Below are 21532 nucleotides of genomic sequence, written 5' to 3' on the forward strand. Positions count from 1 at the left end.
GGCCTGGATGTACGGCTCTCCTGTAGCGCCAGGGCTGTCCACGCAGCCCTTGATTTAAGAGACAATATCACTTGCTTCCAAGTTTACGAGGCAATAAACAGCCCCCGCATATTGATGAACGCGAGGTGTTTGCTCAGCACATTTGCCGTGCGCATTTATTACAAGGGCTGTGCTTTAAAGCAAATGAAACTGCGAGTATTTTCATTTCCTTTGGGAGGGCCGTCCCCCTCCCACGGAGGTCTCAAGCCATCTGATCCCTGCCGCCTCTCCCGGGGGCTGGCATTGCATTCCCATGCCATGACGTGACCAGCTGAGACACACCCCTACTGGGAGGGTCCGGAATGAGCCGGAAAATAAAGAGACTCCTTCCTCTGAGGGCCCCACCCTGAGGGCCGGAAAGGAGCACACGCAGGGACACAGAGCCCGCCCGCGGCCAGCACCCACGGCCGGCCACAACAGCGCACCAAATAAACTCCCTTTTCATCTTAAGAAGCACGGACGCCTACAAGGCTGGGCTGCTAGTCCATAAAGATGACTCTTCGGAGCATTTACTGGCTGGAATGCCCGTGAATCCAAACTGGTTTATGTACAAAATATTAGGAGGGTTCGGGGAGGTGGCGGCGGTGGGGAGCGACCGGGAGAGATTGATTGCGGACTTTGTGCCAACTGAGCAGTGCCGAGCGAGCCGCGCCGCGAGAACAACACTTGAAAAATGTATCAGATTAGCCCCAACACAAAGCTGATTTATAGCCGCAGTAATCCACACCTCGCCATCCATTTCAGTAATAGAGAGAGATTAGGACGATGGGGGCGCTTTGTTGGGTTTTTCCAGCTCAATCCCCGCCGCCCCCGCCCCCCACCCCACAATGAATCATGCGGTGAAATCAAGAGTGAGCACTTTTCACCAGATATCCCGATGCGGAGGGTTTTGAGTTTTGAGGCATTTCTGAGTTTAGAATGAAAACTGGCTTGATGAACAATTCGTTTTTAAAAATCTAATAATACCGGCCGGGCATGTGGTGGCTCACGCCTGTAATCCTAGCACTCCAGGAGGCCAAGGTGGGTGGATTGCTTGAGGTCAGGAGTTCGAAACCAGCCTGAGCAAGAGCCATGCCCCCGTCTCTACTATAAATAGAAAGAAATTAATTGGCCAACTAATATATATAGAAAATTAGCCGAGTATGGTGCCGCATGCCTGTAGTCCCAGCTACTTGGGAGGCTGAGGCAGTAGGATTGCTTGAGCCCAGGAGTTTGAGGTTGCTGTGAGCTAGGCTGACGCCATGGCACTCACTCTAGCCTGGGCAATAAAGTGAGACTCTGTCTCAAAAAAAAATCTAATAATACTGATTGCTTAAAATCACAAAAAGTGTCTGAGGGAGACAGTCGAGTTCCCCGGGGGGTGAGGGGGGGGGCCTGGGGCTGTGTTTGAAAGGACAGGAGTGGCTCACCTCCACAGGTGACTAACAGTTGTGGCCCACCTGGAGCATGTGGCACTGGGAGACCACTTGAGTCGGGAAGGACAAGGATAGAGCCTGCTTTGAGAAGACAGCATGCACGTGCCATTTGTCTATTCAGTAGACATCAGCCAACACCCAGCGTGTGCAAAGCACCACGCTAGGCACGGGGGAGACGCTGGCTGTGGGGGTGCCCCTCACCCCTGCTGCCTTCCAAGTGCTGTGCAGGACATTTGAGGAGGCAAATTGGGGGCCCTGCCCTCCAATCCTTACAGTCAATCCCAGACGGAGCCGGGGCACAGGAACCAGACAAATAAGTAAATACAGAACAATACACAAACCCAAAGTGACAACTCACACATGCCAAGTCAGGGCTAAGTGAGAGTGACAGAGAACTCCAGGGATGGGACGAGGTGTGGCCAAGGGAATTTTTCTTTCTTGCAAAGGGCTGGGGGAAGAGCTGGAAGATGAGAATTTGCCTGAGTGGACATGGCCCATCCATAGGCTTGCTCACCAATATGCTCTGCTTCTCTGGAGGAATCTTGACCCCTAAAAGCTGTCTTACAAAACCCTTCCCTTCTGGGCAAATCTCCTTTCCAAGTTTATTGTTCTAAGGACTAGTTCAGAGGACTCTCATCTTTGTTTTCATTGCCCGCACACGCACAAGGCCGAGAGTGCTCAAGGACTCCGTGGCGAAGTCACCTCTCTGCACAGCCACTTCAACAGATGACGCTCTCAGGCCTGGGAGGAGGGGGTGCTCTTAGGCTAGTGGGGTAATCCCACCACCCTGAAGACTACCAGCTGCCACACCTGTGTGGGAGAGGGCCAGTTCCTGCCCCACGGAGCTGACCACAGGAGAGGGACAGGACACCTGTTCTTGGGGGTGACCAACAGGCTAGGATGACAAGACTGTGCACCAAACACATGACACAGACAGGAGGTAGTGAGACTACAAGAGTGTGGTGATAGTACTGGGACCCAGTTGCTCAAAGAGAGCTTGCGGGGTGACCAGCATCACCACTGTGACCGTGGCCATCACACCACGGTTATCACCACCACCGTCACCATATCGGCCCCATCAGCCATCATAACTACCATCGCCCCCATCCTCACCATCACCACCATCGACCTGCATATGTTACACGCACTTTTTAAAAAAATTACCCACACAAGACAAAACCCCAATTCATTTTGCCAAAGACATGTTCCCTTAGATTTAAAACCCTGTGTAATTTAAGAGATATGTAATTCATGTGTCTGCATTTAAACCATCAAAGTGCTTTTAAAAGAGCTATTTGAAATCTTTGGAGCTTTACGAACCTTTAAAGTTCTTTCTTTGAAACGCGGGAATCACACACTGCGGAGGATAAAGATAGTCAAATACCAAAGGGCTAGGGGTGGGTCTCAGGCTCTACATCCGTGACATTTAACTTGCCCAAACTGAATTTCTCTCCTCTTTAACATCCCCTTCCAATTAGGACCGCAGGCTGCCACGCCATTCTCCCACCTCTGATGGCCCTCGTGGCAGCGCGGGCAGCCTGTGCCCCGCGCCCCAAACCGCAACCCCGGGTGTGCGCGGCCACCAGGTGGGCGGCGCGTGCGGGTCCGCAGGGGGCGCCCCTTCCCCGTGGCACGGAGGCGCCCGGCGGGGACCCGAGGCCGCGGGACGCGCGGCAGCACCGCAAGGCCGGGCAGCTTCAACCGCGGTGCCGGGCCCTCGCCCAGGGGTGACTCACTGGACCGGGCGGGCCAGGCCTACCCCACCCCGCCCCGCGCAGGGGATGCCTGGGCGCACTCGGGTGTGGGGACCTCGACCAGGTGGCTCGGGTCCTCCCCACCGTCCTCCGCTGCACCCGGCCCCGGTCCCCACGGAGCCGACCGCTCGGAAGGAGAGCGAGGCGCGGGGTCGCCCACCGTCGGACCGGCGGGAGGACCGGCGGGAGGACCGGCGGGAGGACCGGCGGCGCGCTCCGTGAGGCCGCGGCAGCAGCGCGCGCGTCCAGGGCGGTCGGGGTGGGGCCCAGGCAGCCCGACCCCGGCTGCGGGAGGGCCTAGGGGTGGGGCCGCCACCGGCGCCTGCGGTCCCCACTCGCCCACGGCAGTCCCCGGGGGAGCCGGGTCCCCAGCACAGGCCGGACGCGTCCGGGGCGACTTCACCCCGCCGGGCGGGCTCTGCTCCCCGCTGACCCGCCGCGACCCCCGCCCCGCCGGGGCGCCGCCTGCTGGTGGAGCGTCTGCGGAGCGCCGTCAGGCCTGGAGCGGGGACTGAGGCGGGAGCACGGGCCGTCTTTCCCCTCAGGGCCTGGCGGAAGCCCGTTTTCTGCGGGTAAGTAGAGGCCGGGGCTGTGGCGCTGCACCCCTCCTCGGCAGCTGCCTGTCCGGCACAGGTCTGTACACCCCAGCTCCGCTCCTGGGCGCCACCAGAGCCATCAGCTAACATGTTCCAAGTGTTAAGGGATGCTTTTTAAAAATACTGCTAGTTATATTTGAACACTGGCAGAACATGTAGCGTGCTGGGCTTCGGGTCTCCTTCCAGAGCAGTAAATGCAGTCAGTGCTGAGGAGACCCGGTTAAACTGCCCAGGCAGGTGTCTGGCGCGACCCCCTCCACGCCAGCCTGGCCCCCCTAAGTTCCCTCTCTGTCGGAATCTCCCCCTCGGGCCCAGGTCTGACCACTAGCAACCTAGTGACTTCCGGGTCACCACCGTGTCCTCTCCTGGTGACTTCAGCTATCTTCAATGACCCTCTCACTGACAGGGGACATCCCCCCTGTGGAAGGAAGGAAGGAAAGAGTCTCCCCTACAAGCTCCTCCCTTTCCTGTGCTCCCACCAGCAGCACTGCAACCCCCAGTGCTCCACTAACAAAAACCACTGGACCAATTTTGAGATCTTTCTCTCCCTTGCTCCTCTCAACATCAAAGTCAATATGATCCAAATCCTGCCAACCCTCTCCTTGAAATGTCACTCACATCCCCATGTTCAATGAAGGTTGAGTCTTGGAAGGCCAAGAGTGCGAGGAAGGGTGTTCCAGGCAAGGGAACAGCATGTGCAAAGGCAGAGACCAGCAAAAGCACCCAACCCTGGGAACTAGCCAGTGGCCTAGAGGTCCCTGCTGGAGGCCCCCCATCCCCGGCGGCCCAAATTTGCTTTAGCAGTTTGGTAGCCAACAACACCCCTTCTAGTTCTCTGCCCTACAAATCCTCCTCTCTCATTGGTTCTTAAATGTATCCGAGAGCCCTTGGAGGCCAGCGAAATTCTCTGTCTCCATCACTTCTTGGGGGAGCAATGAGCTTCCAAAGCCCGTCACCCAGGTGGAACACGACTTCGTGTACGCACACCTGAACATACTCCAGTCCCCCCTCGTGCGATTGTTTTGCCACTTGGTAAACAAGCCCGTGTCCCTCTTAACCTTTGAAGATTGGGACCAGGCCACTGCCTTACGCCACAAAAGAGGCCCAAGCACCCTTTTCCACTCGGCCTTTCCTCAAAATCTCAAGTACGCAGCGTCCCTGCCCCTCCACCGCCACCCACATCTGAGCCCCGCTCTGAACCTTGCCTCCCTGGAGATCTCGCTCGTGGGGTGGCGACAGGGTGTCACTTCAGTGTTGCTGAGACGGAAGGTGTGTCCGTGGAGAACGTTAGCGGTCACGCTCGCCACAGGCAGCAAGGCCTCTTCCTGGAGCAGCCTGGGAGAAAGGCCTGGCTGGGTGGTGTCTTTTTATCTGGGCACCTGTTCAGGGGAAATGACACAGCATCTGCAAATGCAAAAGGCCACATTGTGACAACTTGAGATCTAAGAATTCCCATGAGCCCGGAACTCTTTAGTATATACCTATTAGTAGTTTCCAGTTAAATACAGAGATTTTGGTAGCAGCCACCAGCCTTCCAGAAAATCACTCAGAAATGGAGAGATTTGACCTGAGACCTTGGCTCCTCCTATCACCATGGAAACGGATGTTGTAACCGCATGGATATAAAGCCAGTTGTTGACCAAAGAGTCTGGGGAGATGGCCCCTGGTCAGGCCCACCCCTGCCAGTCTGTGCCTGTCCTGCCTGGTTTCCTTCCTTCTATCCCAGCCTGTGAGCCAAAGGGCCACCGTTCTATAAAGGTTGCTCTGGGGTCTCCCAGGGGACCTCTTCCCCCACCCTCAGACTGGGAGATTTAGGAGGAAGAACAACAGATGGGACTAGCATTCTACCCTTCAGTAGCTGTGGACTGTTGGACAAGTCACATGCCCTCTGAGCCTCAGTTTCCTCTGCCCATCTTGTCGCCTGCGCATAGGAGATCAGGGACAGGAGAATGGCTTGTGAATTATAGAGCACTGTACAGATATCAAATATTATTATGATCATTGACTTCCCAACAGTCTCCAGGGGCTGGGGTATGAGCCAGTAACTTACAGAATAACAAGAATAATGAGTAACAGTCATGCGCTACTTACTGCTCTGAGGAGCGCTACTTCACATGGAGTACTTCCCTCCATCCTCCCATCGGCCCCAAGAGCGTAGACACCACTGGTGTCTCCATTTGCAGGTGAGGACGAGAGAGTGCAGGGTTTGCCAGTCGTGAGCTCTCGGCTCCCCCCAGTAAAGACAAAGCCCCCGCCACTGTTTGAAGAGTGTCCACCCGTCCCTAGCTGTGTCCTCACACCAACAATCTCCAGACAGCACGTGCCAGCCCTGCCAGGGAGCCCAGCGTGTTCCAGCACTTCCCCGTTCCCCCATTTCACCCCTTCTGCGCCTGGAGTCTGTGTCCTGCCAAGTGTAGAGGCCCATCGGGGTCCCGTAGGGTCATGGTAAGGAGTTCTGCTCTGGAGCCTAGAAGCAAGGCCCTGTCCCCAGTGGCTCAGGGGATCTCTCTGGGATATCTTATGCCATCAGCCAGAATCGTCTCGGGAGGCCACCCACTAGCCTTTAGAACGTGGGCTCCTGGAATCTTAGTGGATTTTTGGTGTGTCCTTCGTGTACTGTCCCTGCAGGACTAGGCGAGGGGTCATGTCAATGCCACACTCCTTGCCCTTATTCAGTGCGGATCAGACTGCCTGCCCATGCAGCCTCCTGCCATCTCCTCCCTGTCCCCTCGTCCTCTCTGTGGGTCTTCTGGCCACTCTCAGGGACCTGTTTCTGGATGCCATGGTGGGTGTTCCAGGCCCTGACCCGTCACACACCTCTCATTGCAACAGAGCCGGGCTTCAGCTGCTCTGGAGCAGCATCCCAGCCCTGGCTCCTTGCAAGGGGCCTGAGGATTCTCCTCTGACCCAAAGGCTGCGCCTTAGGCCAGCTGTGAGGCGCGCCGTGGGCTGACTTGGTTGGGCGTGCGGTATTTTTAAAGCAAAGCCCGCCTGTCATGTCACTGCAGGCACTAAATCAGGTGCACATTACTGGAGCCATCTCAGAGGAAGCGTATTGGCTATGTTAATAATAACAATGCACTCATAATGTACTTCTCAATTTGAATTAATTTCTGTAGCTAATTCTAGCTACTGAATGTCTTCATTTAAAATACACATATACATGTATTTTGTTCAGTATTTTAATTAGGCCCAAAGGAATATACTTTCAAATTTTGGTACACTTCATTTGTTATATTAATGAAAAGGCACTTTAAATCAAGTTTCAAGTTGATGTTTCATTATGTATGCTGTTCTCAAACGTCTCTGCAGGAGATTTACGTTGCAGGGAGTAACCACAAATACTGGCAGTGGACATGCTGTTAATTTAAAGTGTAAAGTTTCCTTTTGAGGTGCAGCAAGAATATAAGGTCACACTCTTCTCCAGTGAAGCTAACTTCCCCATAAAGTGGCTGCATGTTGAACAGAGGGTAGAAGCCCTGCACCTCCCCCTCCAGAGGCCCTGCCCAGCCAGCCGCAGAGCGACAAGACAGGACGGAGCCTGGACTGAGGGTTGCGTAGCTGACATTGACTTCAGGGCATCTGTGATGGGCAAGGGGAGGATTTGGGACCTGGGGGCCTTTGGGCTATGGAATGGCCAAGGTGTGGCTTAGATACAGGGTGTGGCTGTGGCTCATGCCACCTACACACGCACACGCACAAGCACACGCTCACACTGAGCAATGGTGATATAGTGCACGGCCTGTCCCCTAGTGACATAGATGGCCTCAGAGTTGGTGCTGGCCTCGCCCTGGGCTGCCACTGAACGTGTCCTGTGGCCCAGCCACCGTGCAAAGCATGTCGGCCACGTGCCGTCCTGCTGGATCTGCACAGCCCCCGTGCGGGAGACGGGGCCTCCCCCGTCCCCGTGTCTAGAGGAGGAGACCGAGACTCCAAGGCCAGTGAGTGACTTGTGAGGTTCGGGTGTGAAGTCAGGCCCAGGGCACCATGTCCCAGTGGAAGCAGCTTCTGCTGGAGACAGACCTCCCAGTCCCCACTGTTGTTGGGGTGTCATGACAGACTTAAGAGGTCACCCTGGGCTTAGTAGTTGAATAAGAAGACAAAACCAGTTAGAGGAGGGTGAGGCCCTGCTCCCTTCAACACTGTCCCCTGATACTCAGCCTTCAAATGTTAAGCTCCATTTGACACGTGGCCCGCACTAAATTTTACTTTAGTGCTCAGGAGCAGTTTGTTAGATATGTCCTCACCTCGGCAGGCTGAAAGCAACCTGCACAGGAGCGAGGTGACTGTTTGCAGACTGCCCGGAGCCCTTGGGCATGTGCATGGCTCCGCCATGGAGGGAGTGAGGACCGCACTGAGAGTAACAGAAACGCCCCCCCTTCCTTTACGTGGCCCGGCGCCTTATAAACACTGGGACAGACATTGCTGGTCCCTCACGGTGGACCTGCAGGTCGAGGTGCCGTCATTACTGCTGTTTTTCAGATGAGGAAACCACTTCTCAGAGAAGTTGAGCAACACTCCCCAAGTCACACAGCAGATGTGGGGTGACAGGACTGCAGGGAGCGAGTCCACAGCCTCTGTGGCCCGAACCGTGTGAGCACCCGCTTGCCGCTCTGCGCTAGCGTTTCCTAACTCCCCTAGTGACATGCGTGGGCTGGGGGGGCTCTATTTGACTTCCTGACTTCCTATAATGGAAAAGAGAGATTTCAGATAATATTCTGCATCTTAATTTTTAAAGAGAACTTTGAAATGTGCGGGCAAAATGGTATGCTTGGCCGGATGATCTTCAGAAGATCTTCAGAACCGTGTGCACTGAAACAGCCTCTTTATGGAAAGTGAAGATAAATTGGCAGTTTAGTGCACGGAAGGAGTGCTCCACAAAATGTCTGCAATTCATATTTGGTTTTTGTTTTGAGATAGGGTCTCACTCTGTCACCAGGGCTAGAGTGCAATGGCACCATTATAGCTCACTGCAACCTCAAACTCCTGGGCTCAAGAGAGGCTCCTGCCTCGGCCTCCCAGAGTGCTAGGATTATAGGCATGAGCCACCACGCCCAGCCTGGACTGACTTTTAAAATTATAATTAATAGTAACACATACTACTACAGTTTGCTGAGCACCTACTCCTTGTAGCCAGGTCGATCATGCCACCATTCCAGTTTATGCACTTCAGACTGCTGGCCTCTCAGGCCATTCACACTGGCCTGTTTGGCCAAGGACCATGTCAAACTCTTTCTCACCCCAGGGCCTTTGCACGTGCTAGTCCACCTGCCTGGGCCGCTCTCCCCTGGGCGTTGTGTGCGTAGGCCCCTGCCTTGCTCCGGAACTGCAGGAGGCCATGCCCCTGGAATGCTTTCACATGGCATTGGCTTTTTCTCCCTAGCACCGCCCCCCCCAGAATCCTAGAATTACATTATCTATTTACTTGTTTATTTTCTTTCTGTCCCATTTAGTGTTGCCAGATAAAATGCAGGATGCTCAGTTAAATTTGAATTTCAGATAAACAATGAATATTGACACTTATTCTGAGATTAATTGTTTATCTGAAATTCATATTCAGCCGGGCATCTTGTGTATTTATTTGTTAACTGTGATGACCTTATTCTCACCAGCCCAAAGGCTGCATGAGGAGCTGCTCTGGTCTAACAAGTTACTCCCGGGGCCCGTCCACGGCAGGTGTCAGTAGTTATTGACTGAGCACACCTGGCAGGCCGTAGGTGGCACTTCCAGCCCCATCTCACCCACACCACAGCCTGTCCCCCTTCCAGATGCCACCTAGGGCGGTGCTGTCACTGGCCAGGCCACTGTGCCCCACGTCCCCAAGCAGCACACCAACAGGCCCAGCCACCCCCACTCCCCACTGTCAAAGACTAGAGTCCAGAGCAGGTCAGCAGAGGGTCGAGGGATCATCTTTGAGATACTTAAAACTGGGCAGAAAACAAGAGGATTGGGGGGAACGAGTCTTAGGAGATGGAGCTGGACCCGCAGTGTGGGTAGGTGATTTGGGGAAGAGGGGGCCATGAGATGGGCGAGAGCACAGGCAGAGAGGTGACAGGTGTCAGCAAAGAGGCAGCAGGTATGACCTCGTAGGGACATCATCCATTAGAGGTGCACGTTGCCATGGAGACCAGACACATGGGCCACTGGCCAGGGAGGCAGGAACAAAGTGGCTGCGGGGACGATGTCAGAGGAGAGCCAGAGAGTTCAGAGGCGCCCCCGTGGCTGAGCGGGGACCAAGGGTTGCAGATGGCTGCCCGGACGTCTGACAGAGACGCCAGTGAGGGAAGGAAGGAGAGGCCAGCAGCTGTGACTCCAGTGGACAGGAAGAGTTCAGGAGAGTTCCAGAAAGACGTCAGGTACATCTGGGTAGCTCTTCAAGAGGCAGCATCTCCCGGTACGTGGCCAGTGCCCCAGGGAACGTGCCTTTCCCTCGGTGCTGGGCTGATGCTGCACAGAGACCCAGGCGGCGATGCTGGGCTGGGAGCAGCTGTCCCAACCCCACAGCCCAGTGCCACCTCCCGGGTCTAGCTCCCACGCAGGGAGCCTGATGACAGAGGCCCATGTAAGGGACACGTCAAAGCCCGGAGGGAGCTACACTCGGCCCCACGGGACCCTCCGCCTCCGCCCTGCAGGCCTGGGCGCCGTGCAGAGCAGGGAGTGGCTTGCCACCGTCCTAGCACACGTCTCCCGACTCTGCCCCACGCTGCCCCACACACCGGTGGCCGACTTTCCGGGCCGGGAGAGCCCACCCCCAGCTGTAGGTGCCGAACACTGGGTTTTCTTACATTTTAAGAATTAGGAAATAGAAATTTCTGAGACATAACCAGCCCCAGGTATTGACAATTCTGAGTCTTGATAATAACGTGTGTTTGCTACTCACCTGTCACGTTGGAAGAACCCCCTTCAGGACACTCGGTTCCGCCCTTCCCTGCACCCCGACTCTTGCTCTCCCATCCGACCTCGGCCCTCCCGCCGAGCTGCCCTTCCCATGCTCTGGCTTTTGGGAACTGCCTCTTGGCATCTAGAAGGGGACTCTGCACAAGCCTGAGCCTGGCCTGAGGAATCCCTACCCTGGGTCCTGTTTGGGGAGGCTTGCTGGGGGCCCAGAGCAGTCAGGGCTGGGCTGCGGGGACGCCAGGGCCTGGGAGCAGCGACCGGCCACCACGGGCCCTCAGCAGGCCACACGGTGAGCCCCGGCACCTGCGACTGCAAAGGGCTCAGCCCCGCGTCTTGGGCTGGAAATAACAGGAAGCTAACGCTTGGCCAGCCCACGTGTCCGGTCCCAGGTGACAGCGCTGCACCAGCCTCTGCGTTATTCCTCAGAAAGCCCTGCGGCCCGGAGCCAGAGCTGTGACTAGAGCACGCATACCACACACGCGTGTGCGTGGGGTGTGTCAGGTTGGTTAAATGTTCAGTTCCTACACTGTGGTTTTCTCTTGGCCTTGGCGACTCAGAGATGTGAAGTTTGAAACCCCTATTTTAAGAGATTGTGACCCAGGCCCAGACAGCCACGAAATGGCCAGTGGGAGACAATTCTTCCTGAAGAAACCCGGCTCCACCACGGGCCCTGCCTCTGCGTGGCTTTGCAGTGGCCGGGAGGCCGGGCCAGGTCGCAGGGCGCGGTGAGGTCTCACCAGAGCCGCTGGAAGCCACCGAATGATGCTGACGACAGGAACGTGACTTCAGAGGGCAGGGGCCGCAGGGCAACCCAGCTGGAAGCAACATCTGAAAGGAGAAAAGGTGTGTGGGGGGATGCTGCTTATTGAAGGATAATTGCCATTTAGTTTAGAAAAAATACAAATTAACACATTAACTGCATGTGAGTTGTATTTAACTCGTGCTAGTTTTGAGCCCGGGGCCTCGTGAAGCATATGTGACTCACACTTTGGGAGTGTGGCTCTCCTTGGGAGCCACAAAAACTATTTTTCAAGTTGCATATAACGCACACACAGAAAACTATTATAAATGACAAGTTTTTCATTAAATTAAAAAGGATCATTTTATTTTCAAAGTTTTGATTCTATTTTCCTAATAAAACACCATGGTCCCAAGGAAAAAACAGCTTTTTTCCAGTTTGGCCATCAGTGTGTTAAAGGAACCAAATAAAAATGGGTAACCCCACCTGCTGTGGGGAAATTGTATTTTGCAGGATTCGCTTCCAGATCACATTCTTGGCATGCAAACATGCATGTGTGTGTGTGTGCGTGTGTGTGTGTATGTGTGTGTGTGTGTGCATGTATATGCATGAAAGGGCTTTCATTGTTCTGGAATATACTTTTCGTATTTAAAAATAAATGCTTCCATGTCCCCCGATTTACATCTACACCTAAGTCCATCGTGTGGGAATACCATTTCCTCAGCCGCACATGGGGGGGGGGAGCTGACCCATCATGCATTTCTGGAGCGGGATGAATTGTCCGTGCCCCAGCCCTGCCCAGGACAGGGGGGTCCCTACAGTGGATGCAGAGACCCTCGGCCGACCCTTTCCCTGGGAGGGACAGCCCCACTCTCACCTGAGGCTGATCGGCAACCTTGACTCGATGACCCAGGTGTGACATGTTTAGATTCAGGTTTTCCGGGCGCTGCGCTAACTGGTGGCAGACCTGAGCTGGCTGCAGATGAGGGCGGGTTGTAAGAGATGTCGCTGGCAACAGAGTGCAGCCATGCAGGCTCTCCAAAATGACCTGTGGGGTCAGGAGGTCATTGGTCCAGCGATCTGTATTGCAGGTAAAGAGACTGAGGTCCAAAACATAAACCTGAGGGGAGAAAGGAAAAAAGTGACAGAGGGTTTTTTAAGAAAAGTGAATATAACTCAAACAGAGTAAATTTTTATGAAAGATTAATATTCTGGTGGAAAAATTGACGAGAGACACAAATAGAAAATACTCAACAAACGAATATAAGTGGGTTAAGAATATATAAAAAAAATCAATCTTGCTGATAAGGAAATGAAAACAAAACAAACATCTTTTTTGTCTAAAATTTGAGGGTTCAAGGAGCTACATCCTTTCTCAGGCTCCTACTGGGATTTTCAATGGCTCGAAGTTCCCAAAAGATTGCCTTAGCCACAGGTCCCAATATCTTAAAAAATAGTCATATTATTTGATACATTGTTTTTAGTCCCTGGAATGTGTCTTAATGAATTAATTAGTGATAGCCATGAAGATTTATCTTATAGGGTGTTTACTGCAGCATTTTTTATGATGGTGAAAATGTGGAAAAGACATAAATGTCCAACAATTGGGGATTGGTGAAATAAATGGGGCCGTGGGCAGCCACTAAGGCTCAAATATTAGAAACATTAATGACATGAAGAAGCTCATGATATAATAATATTTAAAGTTTGCTTATAAAATCAAATACTCTTAAAGTGGATATTTCTGGGTACCAGAATTACAGGTAATTTTTATTTTTAATTTTTGTCTCTACACTCCCATACTTTTCAAAATTTCTACAACGGACCTACTTTTAACCTCTTTTTATGTATTTATTTCAGGACATTATGAGGGCACAAACATTTTGGTTACATTTTATGGCTTTGCCTCCCCCAAGTGAGGATCAGAGGCATGCCCTTCCCCCTGCAACGCTCACCGCGTCCATTAGTTGTGAATTTACCCCCAACGCCCTAATCCCTGGGGAATATTACTACCGTGTGAGCACCATAGTGTCGATCAGTTAGTGCCAATCTGATGGCAAGAACATGTGGAGCCTGTTCGTCCAATCTTGTGATACTTCACTTCGGAGGATGGGCTCAAGCTCTATCCAGGAAAAGACATATATTAACCTCTTATCTTAAGAAAAGGACAAAGAAGGGCGGGTGCTGAAAGGGGGCTGTAGGGACTAAAGAGAAAAACTGTTTTCGAGATTATTTGCTAACTGCCATCTGCCCTTTAGCCTGTTAGCCACGGGGTCAGGGTCAGGGCCATCCATGGTCAGGGCCATCCTTCCTGCCTTGGGCCCTTTGCAGTGTCTGGCACCCATGGCCGGGGCCCGGGCTGGTGGGGGAGGCAGCTGGTGGGCAGAGCCTGCAGGAAAAGACAATGTCACAGGCCAGGGGCAGCCTGCCGCCACCATCTTGCAGCTGGTTCAAGTACTACGTGGACAGGCTGAGTGGATTTTCGTGAATCTGAAAGGTCGTTGGCCCCTGCTTCCTCTGCCATGTTTCAAGACTTTCTTGTTCTTGGGACTCTGGAGTTTCATTTTTCTGGCATCACACCCCCGGCCCTGCCCTCAGAGCAGTGAGCCGTCTGTGCCGCTGGCTTTAGTGGGCTGCAAGGTGCTTGCCCTTCGTCCCCTCCCACTGCTCTGGGTGCAGTCGCCTTCCGCGCCTCACGCTGACAGGTCAGCTCTCGGCTCTCAGGGCCACACATCCGCTTGCACAGGAAGAGCAGCAGCGCGGGGCACGGAGCAAGGGCGGAGGACGGCACAACTCCCCGTGAATCCTAACGACATTAAGTAGGAGGAGATGGCAAAGAGGTGACAGCAAAGGAACAAACAGGCACCAGGGAAGCCCGTGGTGGTGTTGAGTGCCCCCCAGATACTCAGCAACCCAAGACACCGAAGTCAGAGGTGCCCAGGAGACCAGGGAAGCCCACGGCCCCTCTCCCAAAGGGGTCACGCTAGCCAGGAAGCTGCGTTCGGGGCAGGTGACGCGGACGCTCACTCATCTGAGGTGCAGGAAGGAAAGGGCACATTCCAGGTGAGGCACACACAGCAGCCTGACCCGTGGCTCTATGGATTCCATTCCAGGAGAAGGAATGTGCAGAAGGACACCCGGGCCCAGGCGAGGGGGAAGAACGGCCCAATTCTAAGTCTAAATCACGTTAAAGGCAAGTGGAAACAAACACGGCTGGCCTGTAAAACGTATGTTCCTCATAGGAAATCCCATAGGATCTGTTCAGCTGGGACAAAACTTGGACATTTGTCCCCACTGAGTGCGCATCTGCTCTGTGCCAGCCCCCCTTCCAGGCTCTGTGGTGAGCACCCCGCCCACCCCCAATTCTTGACCATGTGGATGCTGAGGGAGGTTAATGGTCCCCATGCAAGGCCTGGAGGCTGTGGTAGAAATAAGGGACGAGCATCGTCACACAGAGAAAGAGATGCTGGTGGCATCTCCCGGGCTCTGGCCGCACCAAGAGGATGGCCTGAGAGCCACCAGGCCCAAGCCGGGGAAGCAGCCCTGGCCAGCCCCCGGGAGGCAGCCACCGATTAATTGGCTTCTGCCTGTTTCTAGTGGTGGCCATTTGAAGCCATCTAACAGCTCAGTTCCTGAGAAAGTTCCAGCAGAGGCCCCGATTGCCCTCTGGAAGGCTAATTAGTCCCCGAAACGGAGCATCTGCAGGCATGTGGGACAGGGGAGCCGGCAGCCGGCGCCAACGCACGGACGGCATGGGGCTGCCTTCTGATGGCTGTTTGAAGGTTGCTCCGCGTTTGATTGACAAATGCCACATGTCCCTGACGCAGGGCTTTAGCCTCTTCTCTGAGCTCTCTCTTGTTCACCTCTAAAACAGATTCCTCCTGGCTTTGATTTCACATATACGGTTTTGTCAGCCCCTGTTCTTTAAAGGGAGGAATTGCTCGAGTCCCAGCGCCTCTTCCCCACACGCGGCCAGAACGCTCACTCCCGGCTCTAATGACTGCGCCCGAGTCCTCCCGCCCCGCCCTGCAGGGGACAACCGCACGGCCACGGCTCCACTCGCCCTCCTCCAAGGCTGCTGCTCGCCTGCTGGGGACAGCAGCTGGGGATGAAAGGCTGTAACTGCTGTCATTAGGGCCCCGGAAGCCCAGGGGCGCGACAGACTGGGAGGCGAAAGGCGCCTGATGGGACACAGCCTGGGTCTCAGTGGCCTGGCTGTGTCGGAGGGTGTGCCGGGGCTCAGGTCCAGGGCCGCCAGGGCCACTGCACCCCACGTGGCCCCCAGGGACTGCACTCCCCCGGCCCCCCGAGCGGACCCCGCCCTGGCTGCCCAAGTCCTGCCCTTTCTTCCTCGTCCTGTCTGAAGCCCAAACAGCCGTGGCCCTCAGCGTCCCCTCGGCGATGTGACAGCCGTTATTAACTGGTGCCCTCCTCCCTCCCCATCTTCAGCCCCCACCGGCCTTCTCTTCTCCAGGCAATTCCGGAAACTTCTAATTGCTTTTATCAATCTTCTCTGAGAGGCATGCTGCAGCTGAGAGATCTTATTTCCCGCTCGCTTCCGCGGCTGGAAGGGCTCGGCCGGGAGGGCACACTTGCTCCTGAAGGGTAATTTGAGGTGCAGGAGAAATTAGAAGCCGGTAAAGCTGTCACGGAGCACAAGTGACAAGCCCATTACCATGCTCTCTAATGACTGCCTGAATGTTTCCCTTCATTTTGTCAAAAATAACATCCTCATCTCTGCACGACGCCCAGCACCTGTCTGTCCCTCGCCTTCCCTGTCCCCAGACACGGCTTCTCCGCTCTGTGGGACTCCTGTGTCTTGCTCCCGCCCTTTAGTAGGGACCCCCTCTCTGTCATCCAGCCGCTTCACCCCAATTCGAGGGTCCTGAAGCCCCATCTGGGAGCACCCCGGGACCACCGCTGCCCCCTGGGGGGGGATGCAAGCCACCTGCTCTGCAGACGCTAGTTGGGGGGGCAGCGCTCTGGGGGCCCCCATGTGAGGAGCAGCCTAAAGGCTTAGTGGGCCCAGAAGCCGATGCTAGCACAAGCTGACCCCGCACCATCCGCCGGACAGCATGAGCCTGTGGACAGTGGGTGCCACAGGGCTTGGGGGTGCAGAGGGAGGACGCAGAGAGGCACCGGGTGTTCTGCTGGCGGCTGAGGAGGGGAGAGTCCGGGTGGGTCCTGGCCTGGAAGCCTGGCGGCTGTGTACTCAGCTGCCACCCTCCCAGGTCCCAGCCTGTCTCCTACACCTGGGTTTCCGTCGTTCTGTTGGGTCCATGAGCTACTCGATGTCCTTCTGCTAGGCCCCCTTTCTGCTTGAACGAGCCCATGTTGGCTGCAGTTGTGGGCAACCGAGGCCCTGCCTGGACCTGCCAGCTCCCTCCTGGGCTGCCGGAAGCATCCTGGGCCTGGGGGGACCCTCAAAGCCCCAGAAAGTGGGGTCCAAGAGCCCGCCTCACCCCCCACTCCTCTGCAGCACTGGGGGAGAACCCTCGCTCCAGAGCCCCGTGGAGGTGGGCCTGGCGGCGGCGTATGGCGAACACTCCTGCTTCGTGTGGTGACTGCGGACTCCTGAGTCGTGGACGCCAGCGGAACCCCCTCTTCCACCGCACGAAGGTTGTAGCTGTCGCCTCGCTGCGCAGATCAGCGCGTGCCAGTCACAGGGGCCCCTCGAGGGTGACGAGAAGCTGGCCTTGACCTGGAGGTCGCCCAGACCACCCTGCCGTCACACATTGGCCCATCACTGGGTATTGGGGAGCAGCTTCAGAAAAGGGAAACGCTCATTTTTTCCATCTTCATGTGAACTGAGGGTTGTCAGGAGACAAGGCCCAGACTGCTAGGCCCTGAGCAAATGGCCGTGGTGGGGGACAGGGTGGTGTTCTTTCTGGGCTGGTGCAGACAGGAGTCGAGGGGGACACCAGGCCTCCGCACCCCTGCCTGGGCCGCGCGTGAACCGTCGCAGGCAGTTCCCGAGCCCCCACCCCGGTGCGGCCGTCCTGCACGTGGAGGGAAGGGGCGTTAGGGACCTAGGTGCTTGCGATGTCCCGACAGCTGGTCTGGCGGCAGTGCTGGCTGGGAGAAAGACTCCAGGAGAAACGCCCGGCCAGCGGAGGAGGCAGGCAGCCAAAAGGGGTGCGGAACCCGTTCTTTGCTCACCTGGGGATTACAGCCTTAGGAGCCCCTCGGAGTGGAGAACTGGCCACCGGTCGCTGCGTCCTGCAAGGCCACCTGTGTCTCCGGGACGCTGGGGCCCGCAGAGCGGGGCGAGTTGGGACGCAGGCCACCGCGGATCTGTCCCCAGCGCCCGCCTTCCAGGTTTATCCCACTGACTTGCAACCTGAGGAAGCCGGTGGCTCCCTCCCTGGGGTGGACACGCCCCCGTTCTCCTCGCGGGCCCTCGTCCTCACCCTCAAAGCCCCAGCCAGCACCCCGCGATTCAGGACTCGTGGCAGCGGATGTCACAGCCCCCGGTACAGAAACACGGCCAGAGGACCACGCCCACCGCTAAGAGAAAACACCATGCGGTGTTGAATGTCATTTTCTTGATTCACCCATTTTTGAAGAGCAAAGTGGAATTATTTTTTCATGCCTGAAAAGAGGCAAGATTGCTGGTCACCTAGATGTGCGTCCCTCAAGGCTCATAAGCCACGTGCCTTGGGAACCCCCCAACCAGAACCGGGCCTTCGAACCTCTTTCCTGAGGACCATCTCCGAGGGAGCGGCCGCAGCCTTCCAGATGGGGCTTGGAGGTGGGGAGGGCAGTCCTGCTCCACCCTGGCATGAGCTCCCCCTTGCGGAATCCAGGGGACACCGAGTGGCATCTGGGGACAGTCCCATGGACTGGCCCCCGCTGATGCTATCTCCTCGAAGCCCTCTCTGCCCTGGGACCCCACACAGGCCCCGGCCTCCCCCGCTCTCCCCTCTCCTCACCCACACTCCTTCCTTTCGGCCCTGCCCGCCGTGCTCCCGGGTGGGGTCTCCTATCCCCCCGCCCACCCTTGGCAGCCTCGGGTGCTCCCAGGTGCCACCGACTCCAAAAGTCCCTGGAGGTTTCCTGTTGCCATTGCAACAGATCCCCGCATGCCTGCTGGGTAAAGCCACGCGGATTTATGAGGTTACCGTGTGGGTGGTCCAAGTCCCACGCAGGTGTCCCGGGGCTGGACTCAGTGGTGGCTCCCAGGCTGCACTGGCTGAGGCCGAGGCCTCCGCCTTCCTGCAGCGGCTCCCTCTCGCGCTCTGCCTCCCCTGGGCTCCCCAGGCCCTGGGCGCTGTCCCCTTCCCAGCCAGTGCCCAGTGACCTTCGTTGCCCTTTGCCCCCAGGCCCAGCCTTCTCGGATTTGCCCTGTCAGGACGTCAAGGCCACTCTGAGCCACCTGAGCCTGGACTCAGTCTCCCTTTCGTGCCACGGGAACCGCACTCTGCCCGCCACCACTCCCAGCAGGCCCCAGGGGCCCTGGTCCTGCTCTCCAGACCCGCGTCCCTCCGCTGAGGGGCCGATTCTCCTGTCCCCATGTCTAGTCTTCGCAGCTTGCCAGGGCCACTGCTGAACTCTCTCTCTCGGCTTCTCTGAGATTCTAGAATGCCCGGGATCTTTCATAACTCTCCTATGCGGTAACAAGCCCTCTGCTGGGAGAGAAGCTCCTCCCTTTCTTAGCCCTGTCCCTTCTCAAGCTTCCCAGGCGCCCAGCCGGGCTCCTCTCCTGCGTCCTCCCAGGGCCCCCGCCCGGGCTCTGCGGCACACTCCGTCCTGCCCGCTGACCGCGTGCAACCGTCAGGCAGGGGAGGGCGCTCGGCATCGTGGGAATGGACAAGCAGGTGGTTTATTAAATGTCTGGTACGTGCCAGACCACTGTGCTATGCTGAAGGGGACGGCAGAGGACGTGAGGCCAGCAGCCCTGAATCACGGTCCCTCGACAAGACACCTGCCCTCCTGGAAGACCCAGCAGGGTCTTGCACCCCTTGGGAACCCCGGGGGTCATGTTTCCCTGACTCCCATGCCTTGGAGGGGTTGGGGTGGGTCAGAGCTCCCCCTCCGTCCTGGAAATAGAAAACAACAGACTTCTCCCCTCTGGCTGGGTAGAGGAAGCTGGGCAAGGCTTGGCGGAGAGCGATCTTCAAGGGTGCAAGTGCAACACCCGAGCGTCGGGCTGCAAGCAATTTACAGCACTGCAGATCTCACCGATTAACAAGGGCTGTTAGAGACAGATTCTGGGGAGGTGGGAAGAGATGCCAGTTCCTATCAAGATTTGATTGCTCAGTATTCTGAGCCCCCAAAGTAATATATCAAATTTAATTTTTGAAAACAGGGCCGAGCGAGATGAACTTCCACTAATTAACACAACCCAATTTTTTTCCAGATGTATTCCAATCTCCTACTACCCACACGGCAGACATCAAATGCTAAATGCGGGGAGAGGGGATTGCACATAAAACGTTGGCTGCGAGAGGCCTTCACTCTGAGCTCCCCTTTGGAACCGAAACTCCTCGTGACAAATCACTGTGGCTCCTCGCCACCAGGAGTCTTCTCCCTTCAGATCTTATGGCCAAGAGAAGCGCTGGCCATATGTTCACACCATTTGGTGAAAACACACTGAACCAACAAAACACGCATTCCGCTTATGGGTAAATCTTTTTTATCGTGCTAAATGTATTCATCTTAACCGTGCTAAAATACACCCCGTCATTCCCCCCCCCCCCAGGAACAAATAAGCTGTCCTACGAGACCAGCACTTTCATAGCCCTGAGCCAGACACGAGCAACTGGTATCCTCCCCAGATGTCCTTTGTCACTCGGCATTCCTCAGGTGTCTTCTAAGTCCCAGTGGGTGAATGAAAAGTGAAACACGAGAGAAAAGAAAATGCTATGAAATTAGAGCCCTAAGTGGCGTCTGACAGGGGCACCAAGGAGGCCATTCACTAGGTGCAATACCTCAACAGCCCCAAGACAGTGACGCTCCCAAGAGCCCCGGACTCAACACAGGGCTGAAGGTCACGCCAGGTCCTGGGGACGGGCCCACTCCCTGCACAACTATGAATCTCAGTTTTAAAAGTTAGCCAGCAGGTTAACACTGATGGCATAATTCGAATTTTTCATAAAGAATCATTTATGAAAGCCTATGGGCCCGAAGTACTTTTGAAGAAATTTAAATTCTAATAAAACTTCTGCGGTGTACTTGAAGATTCTGGTGGGCAGAAAATTCATCTGGCGTGCCTTGGGAACCTCAGCGGCCCCCAACGTTTTTGGCACCAGGGACCGGTTTCATGGAAGACAGTTTTTCCCCGGGGGTGGGGAGAGGCACGGAGTTCGGGTGGTGATGCCGGTGACGGGGAGCGGCTGTAAATACAGATGAAGCTTCACTCACAGGCCTGTTGCTCACCTCCTGCTGTGCAGCCCGTTCCTAAGTTTCGTGGAGGTCAATTTTTCTACAGATGGGGGTGGGGAGGGGACGGCGAGGGGTGGGGGTGGGGTGCAGAGCTCAGGTGATGCTCTGCCCGGTTCCCAGCAGGGCAGGGACCAGTACTGGGCTGCGGCCTGGGGCTTGGGGACTGCAGCACTAGGGACTGCAACCTGAGCTGCTCACAGGACTTCACACAGACCTTGGGCTTGAGAATGAGAGGGGAGGTCCAAGAAGTCTTGCAGGTAAGAGACCTTAACACCAGCTGCTTACACCGGGGAGGGGATGGTAATTATATTTACTTCTCAGCATGAAACATATGGAGGAAGCCCTGGAGATTCCTGATGATAGCAAGGAGAGACCCTTGGAAGAGCCTGCTATGCAAAGGCAGTGTTGCCTAGCTTTCCCGATTTGGGCTTACATTTAAACAAAGTCATTTTAGTAGAGGCACAGATATAAAGTGAGCATATGCATCTAGTATTAACAAAAGACTCCTCTCTCCCTCTGATCTGTGGCCAACGTACATCGCAGCTTCTGTTTTGAAAGTCCCTGGTCTCCTCTGGATTTTGCATAAAGCTGAAAACATTTCTCGGGTACATACACATTCTTGGTTTCAGCTTCGTTCCAGCTCGGCATGTCACTGTTCCAACACACGTCAGCCTATGCTTCTGTTTTGGAGGCTGGGTGTAATGACAT

General features: G+C 55.6%; 1 long non-coding RNA gene across 2 annotated transcripts in view; it reads left to right on the plus strand.

The window, feature by feature from the left end:
- The window catches only part of LOC142870918 (uncharacterized), a 31477-nt gene that overhangs the window by 7551 nt on the left and 2394 nt on the right, over positions 1-21532 (plus strand). For both annotated transcript variants that reach the window (XR_012919249.1, XR_012919248.1), the window contains exon 2: positions 19800-20064. This is a non-coding gene — a long non-coding RNA (uncharacterized LOC142870918). The remainder of the gene's footprint in view (positions 1-19799; positions 20065-21532) is intronic.

This window comes from Microcebus murinus, chromosome 5 (genome assembly GCF_040939455.1).
Source record: "Microcebus murinus isolate Inina chromosome 5, M.murinus_Inina_mat1.0, whole genome shotgun sequence".
In the NCBI taxonomy this organism is placed as follows: Eukaryota; Metazoa; Chordata; class Mammalia; order Primates; family Cheirogaleidae; genus Microcebus; species Microcebus murinus.